Raw genomic sequence first — 12186 nt, 5'->3', positions numbered from 1 at the left:
TTGCATGTTTCTGTTTGCAGAAAAACAAACTGTTTTCCATTTTCCTCTTTTTTTTTTCCAGAAGAAACTGAAAACAGCTGTAGAAGTTCAGTACCATTATCCTTTTAGATAGAAATTTTAGGGGGTGTTATGAACTATTGGTAGGAAAAATGCCATTGCTAATGGGTCATGTACCTACAACTACAGGATTACAAAGCAAATGGATTCTTGTTTTCAGCTGCTCTAAGCAGAGTATTAAGACAATTCTGTTGTACATAAAATGAATAATAAGCTTCAAGTAACTGACATTTACTAGCATGTCAGCTTCATCATTTTTTACAGTCATAGCTGAAATTGCATTTGCTAAATTGCTCTCATGAAGCAGGATTTTTGTTCTGATAGATTCCCTACTTCTCAGAGTATAATTCATCTTCCTGTAAAAGCACTGATGCTAATCTTTAGCCTGTGTTAAGATGACTAGATCTTCCAGTTTTAAATATAAGGTCCTTTATCTTAATACTCTGCAGGGATGCCCATTTGACCCCATTCCACTTCTTGTTTCATTTGCTCTGCAGCGCATGATCACCGTGTGAAGGGAATAGCACATAGTCAAAGGGCTCTGTTCAGAGGTGACTTACACACTGCCTGCTGCCAGATATAATGTAGATTGCACTAAAAAAATCAATATAATTCTGCTTTGTAACTTATATGGCACCATTATTTTGTGAAGTAGGTTACTCATTGTAGCAGAGAGCAATCTTTTTGTAGCAGGACCTTTAAACAAATTACGGAAGCAGAGAAAGAATATACTGTGGGTTTGGTCCTGCCCAGAAGAGATGCCAAGATCCTTCATGTTAGAAACATGTAAATGAAAAATAATCAACAGGAGAGGAAGATAAATAGGAGAACCTGCCTTTCCTTTAACAGGCACTGAACTGTGTTTTGTCTAATAAAAGGCATAAGACCATAGGGCAGGAAGGAGGCCATTTTTTTTATCAGTAGGCTATGTTGTGAAAGGCAAAACTTGAAGCACGAGCAAACAGAATTGCACCAACAGCAATGAAGGGAGGTAGCACATGAGGATGGCAGATGCTATGCTTTCTTCACAGCCTTGAAGAGGGCTGTCTGTTTTGTCATTATTTCTAGCCTAGGATTTTGCAAGCTACTGCTCCAACTGGGTATTTTCTCTTACAGCCCCCAGAATCTCCTTGGTAATCGCAACTGGCATCTTTGTTCACTGCTAGAGTACATGCTAGCTCTTTCACTTGGTACTTTCAGGTACTCTCTTAACATCCTCTGGTTAGTGTTTCTGCTGGCACTTGAGATTCCTTCTATTGATGACCCTTTTCAGCTGTTAGTGTTCAGATACTGAAGTCAGTTAACTTATGGGGAGAAGAAATAGCTTCCCTGAGCTTGCTTGTCCCAGCTGTGGTAGCTCATAATTCACTCAGGCAGGCAGCTGATACCAATGCTGTGTTCAGTGTTGAGGCCTTTGGTGTGATGAAGATAACTGTATATGCCGCACCCTGGAAACTGGGTTGCAGCCAGCACAGCGGTATCTGGAGGGGAATGAGGGATTGCAATTATGGAGATTAATAGGGGTAAGAATGACTGGCAATAGAAGAAAGTCTTTCTGTTGACTTACTGTTTGCACTGTTGGTCTAAACTGGGGAACGCCTTTGTAAACAAAAAACCCCAGGGCTTTGGGTCATGACAAGATATAGTCCTTGTTTGAGGATGTATCCCTGTAGGCAAAGCTTTTTGTTTGATGCAGATCTATTTCACAGCAAGAAGTTGCACTGTGCTCAGATTTTTTTTTTTTTTTTTTTTAATCTCAGACAAAATTTGTTGTCCTTGGATTAACGTGTCCAAGGCCTAGTTGCCATTCTGGAGTGATGAATGGCAGAGATAAACTCATGCCCTGAAATTTCTGGGCTATTTGGATGGGTACATCTAATGCCTGAAAGTACAAGTTAGTTTTGCAACTCTATAATGCTCTAGTAGTTGGGAGGGAAATGATAAAAGGCCTTGAGAAATGTCCTTCTATTGGAGTGCATGCTTACCTGGCTATGGTGTAGAAGGGTTACCATCACCCCACAGTATCTCACAGAGAAGAGCAGTGTCTCGGAGAGCACAATGCTAACCATTAGTAACTGTTGCCTTTTCATTATCAACCGCTGAGCTATTGCATTATTGATTAGTGCTGTTGAAAGCCATTCCTGCTGGTCCCTTATGTTCTTACTGAAAAGTACTCAACATATCAGCCACATCTAATTGAATAGCAAGAGGAATGAGTGAAATGTCATTCATAAGCACTCCCTCCCTTTATAGTCATTGGCAAAAGTATGTATGTCACTGAATATTGAAACCATCCTGAAGGCATCAAATTTCTAAATATAATGCTATTTTTTTTATACTTTACTCAACTGTGCTAGATATGCTGCTGCTACTAATGTTCTGGAGATTCACATGCTTCACTTATTGTAGGGACTAAAAGTATTCTGTACATCTTAGTTAAGCATTACCATCTCAGCATTAGCATCTCAGAATGATTGGTAAATATTATTCTAATTATTTACTAAATCTCTAAGTTGAATTGCATACACATTCAGTGAAATAGCAGAATTTCTTTTGAAGACAGTGGTGGAACTGTAAATAAAAGTTAGCTAATTTTTAAATATTGGCATTACAATGACACCAGAAGGCATCAGTCAATATTAGGGCCTCATTATGCTAAACTCTCTACATAAGCATGTGAAGAGAGACAAAAAGTCTTGGCTACAAGGAATTTGCACAGTGAATAGCCAAGAGAAAGTGTAAAAGGAAGAAGGTATTAATGTCTCCATTTAATGCCCTTAATAACACACTTTAACTTTTGGTCAGCCCTGAAGTGGTCAGGCAGTTGACTAGATGATCACTGTAGGTCCCTTCCCACTGAAAATATTCTATTTTACAGACAGAATGCAAAGAAAAGTGATTTGCCTAAGGCTACTGTGTGCCACCAGTAGAAAGCAAATTCGGATTTCTGAACTATATTCTAGGCAATTTCTCATAGTTTATTTTACAGCACCTTTTTGGACCTTGAGGAAGGTTCCCCTGCTTGCCCCTCAGCGTGTAATTTGATATAGAGCATGTATGAGCATTCCCCATCTTACCCCGTCTCTTCCCCTTTCCAGAGACTCCAGTACTTTGCTAACCACCTTCATTCTCTTTCAGCCTCAGGAGGAGAAGTTCCAGAGTGGGATATGGACTGCAGTACGCCACATGTGAGGTAAAGCTCTATTATCATCTGCCTCACCTGCTTGTCTGTCTTTTTTTTTTTTTCTTTTAATGAGAAAAATAGAGAATTAAATGCATCTAAAAGAAGATCATTAGAATGGAAATAATATTCAATGCCATTCCTGAGGATGCTGACATGACATATTAGGATGTTTATAAAATGGTCTGTCTTCTTTTATGTCAGATAAGTGATGAGGCAGGTGTGTCTCCTAGGCAAAACAGGCCCCTGCAAATTGAAGCACAATATCAAGATAAGGCTGTCATTGTGCAAGCCTCTGCTGCCCCGAAGCTAATGTGCACAATCTGTTTTTGCAAGTGCTTTCATATTTTTGTTCTTTATTATGAACATATACAGCACATAAGTGTTTTTAGTATTGGCTGACTCTGGTATTTTGTAGTCACGATTGTGGTATTTAAACAGGAGGTGATCTGTTCTGCACATGGAAAAGGAGCTGTGTTATAGAGGAAATAATTTTTTAAAGTGTTGCTATTTTTTAGCAAGAGGGTGTTATGATTATTTTTCAAAGAATATACCCAGTGTTCATTATGTTCATGTACAAACCCATGGTGATTTGAATCTGATTTCTAGTCTGTACCTAGGGAGCATTATCATTGTGTTAGAAATGCAAGTATGATATTAAATTGAAAAGCTCTTACATACATATAGTCTCATCTATTTCTTTTTTAGCTGCTGTATAACTTGCTTCCCAATTTCAGCCTAAAACCTGTGCTTACTTAGATGAAATGAGCGATGTCACTTGAATAGCAACTATTGTAAATAATGGAGATCTTTTTATAAAACTTCATCGTATTGTTAATATCCAAAATGCATTTGGTATGATAAAGCAGCACATTGCCCTTGGTTAAGAAAATTCCTTTCAAAGAGTTTGCCTGGCAATGATTTTTAAAACGCATTTCAAGACTTTCTGAAAATCTTGAAATACAAGCATGACATGATTGTATTATGAAAATGTGCTTGGTGAGGGACACATAATTATCTTCAGTTTCCAGATGAAGCAGAGCCGGTAACTTATCTCCAGTCACTGCTAGCAAATTTGTTTAGACACTTACTGAATGCAGGCTTTTTTTTTTTTTCTGCTGCACCACTCTTCTACAGAGAGGAGTTATTTTTACAGGAGGCATTGTGTCCAGGATATACATATCTAGCTGAAAGTTGTCTCAACGTAGGAAAACTCCTCAAACGTGCATCCCTCACATCTCAGGGATACAATCTTTCCAGGAAAATGCTCAGCTTTAGAAACTGTAGTCACGGCACCATGTGTGTATATATTGGAACACACAATGCCAAGTATAATGCCACGTTTTCTGAAGCAGGTCTATGTTTTACTTTAAAGCATTGTTGTGCTGCACTGGTGATTAATCAGTAATGTTCCAGCTGAACAAAGCCTCAGTTCAGAAGGCTACAGTTGCTGCTCCAGGTTTAGACATTGTCCAGCAAGGGGCCTCTATGCAGTGTGAGGATTCCAAAGGCAAATATTTGAACATAGAAATAAAAAGAGCGTGGAGGAAGCTGGCAACAAGATTATGCCAGCTAATGCTCTTATAAACAGATTTTGAACAATGCTAGTGCGTTGGATTTAGGGGATGGGTGGGTTACAACCCCGGTGTATTGTTTCATATTGGGTATTTTTTTCTCATGGAGGTCTTTACCTTTTTTCCCTCCACGTGGTTACCAAGGAATGTAAAGCAAGCTATCACTGTGTGTCAGATGCAAGCAAGGTCTAAGAGCTCTAGAGCAGCTGAGAACATGGATACAGCATCTTAAGTGTCAAGATGACACTATACTGGCAGAGGAGTCTGTAAGGGGCAGAGGCTTCCATTTCCTGCTGAGTTTTGTCAGGATCCAGGTCTGCTGTGTTATACAGGGAGAAAGTGTTGTCTGCAAGATGGGAGTGTGTCTCTGTAGCACCTCACAGACTGAGGGGAGACACTGCCTGGGAGTACAGGACACTTTACGGGTTGCAGGGGAACAGCACTTTGGAATTGTGCAAAACTTATCATAGAATGTTTAGGGGAGGAACCACAGCAGAGAAAGGGAGGGATAGAGGTGGTCTGGGGAGGAAAAATCTTGGGAAAACAGAGAGATAAGGGGCTAAAAGGGGGCAGTCACATGTAAACAGGTGGCTAGTCAGTAGGCTTGTCTGGCCCTGCCCTGCACTTGATCAGCACAGTCTGTCCTGTGTTCTCATTAAACTCCACTTTTATTTTCCTGGGTGCAGGGCTCACTTCTGTGTGTATGGAGGTCTGAGAGGCCAGCAACTGGAGTGGGACCACAGGATCACAGGGGCCCCTGTCTGTGGTATTAGCAACTGGAGTGGGTGAGGATATGTAAGTCAGTGTGTGATCACTCCTGAATATCAACCTGGGCTTGCAAAGTAGTTGACGTGACCTGGGAGCCAGGTGCATGCATGTGTCTCTGAGAGTGAGACAACTGGAGGAGCTGGCTGCAGGAGGGAGTGGGGGTCCCAGCCATGTGGCAGAGAGGCTGTAGGGTCTGGGGCTGACTGAGAGATCAGATGTGTGTATGTGTCTTAAGTGTGTGTGTCTGAGTGTGTGTGTGTGTTTGTGTGTGCCTCTCCCTCTATGCATGAGGCAACTGAGGACCCAGGGCCAGCTACTGGAGGGACTGAGTGTCTAAGCCCAGGTACTGGAGGCAGCTAAAGCCAATTCTTCACGTTTTTCTTGGCAATTTACATCTATGGAGGGAAGGCCTCATTCCTATAAAATCAGATGATATAAAATCAGAGTGTTTCAATTTACTCCTTGTGGTTTAACCCCAGACAGCAACAAAGCACCATGCAGTCACTTGCTCACTTCCCCCCCCACCCAGTGGGATGGGGGAGAGAATTGGCAAAAAAAAGGTAAAACTCGTGGGTTGAGATGAGAACCGTTTAATAGGACAAAAAGGAAGAAAATAATAATAATAACAATAATAAAATTACAATAATAGTAATAAAATAATTGGAATATACAAAACAAGTGATGCACAATGCAATTGCTCACCACTTGCCGACCAATGCCCAGTTAGTTCCCGAGCAGCGATCTGCACCCCCCTGGCCAAATTCCCCCAGTTTATATACTGGGCATGATGTCACAGGGTATGGAATACCCCTCTGGCCAGTTTGGGTCAGCTGCCCTGGCTGTGTCCCCTCCCAACTTCTTGTGCCCCTCCAGCCTTCTTGCTGGCTGGGCATGAGAAGCTGAAAAATCCTTGACTTAGTCTCAACACTACTGAGCAACAACTGAACACATCAGTGTGTTATTAACATTCTTCTCATATTGAACCCAAACCATAACACTATACCAGCTACTAGGAAGAAAATTAACCCTATCCCAGCTGAAACCAGGACAGCCCTCCTTTCTTCTCAGCCTCCATAGAGACATGTTTCTGTGCTCTATATTTGTAGTGATGGTATAGACAGTGAGATGCAGAGATTGCACATGATATGCAAGTAGGTAGAGAACTTTGATCTTCCTGTTTTTTGCAGCCATTTGATAGTAGAAAACAGACGCTTTGTGTCTGGAATGCTTAGCATCCCTCTCCCATATCTTTTCTATAAAACAGACCTCTGTTCTGTATCCAGTTCACTTGCTGTAGTTGTTTACCCAGGAAATCTCTGGACTGAGAGTGTCTGTAATGCACTGGGTTAGGCAGACAGGCATGAGAATTGTAACTATGCAGTCTGGATGAGGAGAGGAAGTACTGACTGGTTTCTTCCCCATGCTCCTGAGGAAAAACCCCTTCATAAAGAGTTGTATGAAACATGCGTTACCTATTGACATGTCTCGCAAATACTGAGTCTGTTACAGTGTCCCTCGAAGATTGCTACAGGGTTCTGTCACACCAAACCTCACCACTTCCACATGATTAATTACTGCCAAGTCCAGTCTCAAGCAAGAACCAGTAATGCATGGATATATTTGTGTATGGTGTGGCAAAGCATACAGGCAGATGTATATACTTGTACGGAACAAAAGCTTCAATATATGGTAAGGTTTCATGATGAGTTTTGAACAGTCCCTTACCAAGTGAGAGAAAACATTTTGCCTTCATGTGATTTTTTTTTTTTTAACATTTAGGGAAGTCTGGGGAATGGCCCTCATTAACAGGTGCTGCCTGCAGGAAGGAAGGGATGCCTGCACCTGGCCTCAACAGACGTACCGGCTGTTTGAGGAGGTGAAAGCAGTGAAGATTTTGGGGGAGTGAGTATTGACACTGTCTCCTGAATAAATTAAGAATCAATAAGTCTCTTGATGGGGAGCAGGAGTCAGGCTGGAGGTGAGAAGGACAAAGCAAAAGAGGCTGTAGAGGTGAGAATTAATCCAAACAGATGCTAATGGAGGGAGGAAGCACGCATTCCCTGGCTGAGGTTTTCTTTAGGTTTGCTTCCACAGGATATATGATTGACTTGCATAAGGACCACATTCTGAGCTCCATGATCAGGGCACTGGTTTGACATAATAGAGTACAGGAAGCTTTCTGCATGTGATCTAAAGATATGTAAATACAAATATAGTCATCTTTTATTTCTGTCCAGCCATTTTGCTAGCTTCTGCTTCTATTCAGGAACTTTAAGTGAGAAATATAATTCCCTAGGCAGCATTTCCTACCAGCAGATGGGTGCTACCAGGGGGTGGTGTGGATCTTAGGAGCTGTGAAAAATTAGGTGGGATGACTGGACCCTGAAGGAATCTCTCTCTCATTCCCCTCTCCCCACCAAGTTCAATAAATCAGTGCACAAAAGCTGTGTGGAAAACAATCAATTCAAAACAAAACTTCATTTGTGGTGGTGTAATTATATGAATGCTAAGCAACACCTAGCAAGAAGCAAGCTGTGTGGTGGTGGAGCTGTTTTGTTCTTTCAGAAATATTTAATAGAGTTCCATTTAAAAAAAAGAAAAAAAAAAGTCTTTGATAACAAGTCTAGTCTAGAAACTTTCCACAGCAGCTTTCCATGGTGGTTTCAGAGTCATTTATGATGACAAATTCTTCATTATCACCAGAAATTGTTCCTGCCATAGGTTTAAAGTTACTTGGTGTTATATCATGGTAAAAAAACACACAGGAATCTCTGTTACGCTCGTATGAGTAGGTGTGCAGAACCAAAAAAATGCTGAACTTCAAAGACATGATTCTGTCATAGGTATTAACCCACCTGGCCTGAGATGATGACCTAAAATTGCACAGTGTCTTTTGATTTAGTATGTCTTTGACAGTTTATGCTTTCTGAAGCTGTGTGCCAACCAGAGTATCACCATCTTTAAGTTCATTTAAGCTGAAGATGGGTAAGATCCATCACCTTTCCCATGTATTCTGGCCCAAGCCTGTCCTGGAGAAGACAGTGGAATGTGTGCACATTGGCTAGCACATCACCCTAGCAGACACTGCTAGACTCTAATCCTTATCACGTGTGCATCAGTAATTCCTTTCTCTCCAGTGGAGTTGCACTGCTGCTGTGAGGAACATCAGCTATAGTTCCTAAGTGTTGGAAAGCAACCAGAAATGTGGTTTCTATAGGTAGAACAATACTTTAAAACAGCAGTGGTCTATCTCAGATTCACTAAGTTTTCAAATATCAACAGGAAGCTTGATATATAAACCTAAGTTTTATTGCTTTAATCTTTATAATTTTAATATAGCCTTATTTATAAAATGCATTTCATTCATGTAACCACTGTGTAGGCATGTTTTACAGGCACCGTTAATTCCTTATCCAGGATTACAAATATGCCTAAGAATAAAATGGAAGTAGATGCTATGGTATTAATTTATGCATTTTTGGAAAACATCAAAGTCACAACCTTATGTGTAATGATTTCATTTAATTATACAGTTCTACATTTTCATCTTCAAAGAAATCTGCAAACAATGACTAATTAATCCTTGCAGCAGCCCTTTGAAATAGGTAGATAGACATAATTAATCCCATCTAACCAATTCCTTGCCCAAGGCAATACATCGAATCAATATTTAAGCCAAGATTAGAGCTCAGTCTTACTTTGTGGTCATTTCACTAAACTAGCAGTTCCCAAATTTCCTTAGATTGGGCTCGCTCCTACCTTGCTGTGGTAGTTTACATGGACTGCACCAAGCCTTCATTCTCTGTCTTCCACCTCTCTGCCAAAATGCTTCCTCTCCCTCAAAAATTCCCCTCAACAATTACTTCCACCCCAGTCAATCCAGGTGTGGAAGGTCTAACTTTTCCCCTCCAAAGTCCTGTACCCAGCTTTCACTTGCTTATGCCTATCACTGCCTGACCAACTCCTTGCACACGCAGACTTCCTCCCACAAGCTCCCTGTCCTGCAGGTGCCATTGCCTGCCCTGCAGAGCCCTGCTTCGGTGCTTGGTGTGCGCATTGGCATCCCCTGGGGGCAATCGCCTCTCCTCTCCTGCTCCTGCCTCCCCCCAGCAGCTGGGAGGAAGCCCTGCTGCTGGCACTGGTATAAGCTGCTTTGTATCTTCTAGTTGACTCACTCTTGTACGGTGAGCAAGGAGAAAGTTGAAGGTAAGCTTTGCACCATTAAATAGCAGGCACTGTTCTCATAGACCATGGCCCATACCAAGGTGCAGCCTACGGTCCACGTGTCTGTTATTGTAGCTGGAGATTCGTGAAAGGTTTTGGAGCACATTGTAAGTTACAAAAGCACTTGATAAGATCAAGAGCAGGCATTGTTGTTCAGGTAATACTGAAGGCTAAGGAAGTTCATGAGTGTGGAACCAAAGAGAAGCTGATGTAACTAAGAACGTTACGTGCCTTGAAAATGGTCTGGTGATAATGGAGACTGGAGTGAGGCAGTTCTGAACAGCATAGCAAGCAGCAGGGATTGCAAAGCGACAACAGTTGCCTCTGGCAGACTGATAAAGTCCTGATTTGATAGAAAAACCTAATTCTGCATAGCATATAGTGATGGATGGGGTACAAGAAAAGAGAGAAAAAAATAATGGAAAAGGAGATTCCCACCTCAGGTCATCAAAGAACAGTGCCAGAACCTGGACTTCCCACCATGGCCGTGTTTAAGATCTGGACAAATCTTACTGGACTATAGCTTTTCTTATCTGGTAGGAAATAGAGCTAATGTGATGTATCCTGTAGTTGTTGATAACAAAGTCACATTTGTGTTTGTGCCTTGATGTAATATGTCAAACCAGAAAAGATATTCGCCCTGACTATAAGGATTCTGCTCCCCAACAAATTAGTGAATGGACGAGAAATATTTCTGCAGGCAGCTCATCTGACTGCCCTCGTTTGATATGCCACAGTAGTTGACATGCCACACTTTCCTTGTACTCATCATTTCCTTTACTTTATAGAAAATGTTACGTCTTCATGTGACTGCAGGAGGGAGAAAAGGATACACAGAGGACCTGAAATTCTCCAGCGATGTTGCACAGTATCTAAGGATATACTCCAAACCCAGTGCACCGCTGCAAAAACTCTGATTTATCTCAGCATTCCCAAAAGTGTTTTTTTCTATGGGTAAGATTGCATAGCTATGTCTGCTGCTTGATTCCATTTTCTTTAGAAAAATGTTCGATGCTGTGCCCCATACTTTCAGGCTCTCTGTAGCTGACTAAAACGGTGGATATCTTCCTAAAATAGATAGCCTGCTTCAACCACAAATTGATAGGGCTTTGACTAGATAGAATTATATGTGGTGCAGAAGGTCAGATGGATGATCGTAATTGTCCTGCTTGGCTTTAGATCATTGGATTTACCTGAGTACTAAGTCTCTCCATTCAGCATGATTCAAGAGAGTAAAATCCAGAGCTCTATAAAATAGGAATTGTACATTCAACCAAATGGAGAATGGATGAGTATAGACATATGGCAGATCCATTTTTTCAGGCTGTTGATAATCTCAAAGAACATGTAGTAACAGAACAAATCAGCATGTTGGTGGAGGTTCCCCCGCCACCCACAGCGAATGATATTTTGGGGCATATGAATAGGAGTCAATTACAATAACACATCCCTTTCAATCTGAGTAATTTCTACTGAAATCTGAGATGACTACTGTCAAAAGGAGATGTACAAAGGCATAGCATTCTTTCTGCTGTATACTGCAACTACATGCAAGAGAAGGCAAATCACTTAAGGACTCTCTTGGAAGAATTAACTTAGTGGAAATATGAATGTCAGTTTCCTGACATAGTTTAAATGTTAAATGACAGATAACCTAGGATCACCCAAACTAGATGGCAAAGCTTTATTGTATGATACTGTCTGACAATGAAGTCCTGCATCTTGACAATTGAATTAAAACATTTCTTCACATTTCTCTGTTCTGATATTTTCTCTTGCACTTACGTGACTATACAAATGTTTAACTTACGTAGAGCCAATGTAGCAGTGAAGATTTGCTGCATAAAATCTTGAAGGAGATTTTCTTCTAGTCTAGGAATATTTTTTTTTGATCTCTGGAATTAAAAGCCTGAGGGCAGCTGATGAGCACAAGGCAAAAGCCTAAACCCACTGAAGTGTTACCAGGTACTTCCCCTGTAGTGAACAGAATCCTCTTAAGATGATGACTGCTGAGATATATTCAGTGGTCTTTGTCTCTCTCAAACAGAGAGGGAAAAATGAAATGCTGTCTTTCCACTATGCAAATTTTGCAGGCAGTTTAGTGCGTTTAATGAACTGTTATAGCATATGCAGATGAACACCTCCCACCAGCACTCCACAGATCTGGCACATGGTAATCACTTGTCCTATATTTCTGTGCTATATAGTGGCTTCCTCTGCTTATAGAAACACAGCCCACAAAATTGAAACGAAGGTCCCTAAAGGCTTCAGTTTGCGAAAGGTTAAATCTGTCTCCTCCTCTCAGGCCAGGACATGAGAGACTGACTGGTGGCATATTCTCAGCTTTAAACAAAGCGAAAGGCTAGGTGGTAAGCAAGAAAG

At 41.2% G+C, this 12186-nt stretch overlaps 2 long non-coding RNA genes across 2 annotated transcripts; both read left to right on the top strand.

Annotated features, from left to right (window-relative positions):
* The first annotated feature begins 2521 nt into the window (after window positions 1–2521).
* On the top strand, window positions 2522–5493 carry LOC128143511 (uncharacterized). Its single transcript, XR_008235773.1, has 2 exons — window positions 2522–3250; window positions 4922–5493. It is a non-coding gene; the product is annotated as an uncharacterized LOC128143511 (long non-coding RNA).
* A 1332-nt stretch (window positions 5494–6825) lies between these two features.
* On the top strand, window positions 6826–11556 carry LOC128143125 (uncharacterized). Its single transcript, XR_008235633.1, has 3 exons — window positions 6826–7269; window positions 7360–7482; window positions 10593–11556. It is a non-coding gene; the product is annotated as an uncharacterized LOC128143125 (long non-coding RNA).
* The last annotated feature ends 630 nt before the right edge of the window (window positions 11557–12186 follow it).

The sequence above is a fragment of the Harpia harpyja genome, chromosome 6 (assembly GCF_026419915.1).
Source record: "Harpia harpyja isolate bHarHar1 chromosome 6, bHarHar1 primary haplotype, whole genome shotgun sequence".
In the NCBI taxonomy this organism is placed as follows: domain Eukaryota; kingdom Metazoa; phylum Chordata; class Aves; order Accipitriformes; family Accipitridae; genus Harpia; species Harpia harpyja.
Note: the sequence above shows the minus strand (reverse complement) of the source record. Positions and strands in the feature narration are given on the sequence as shown.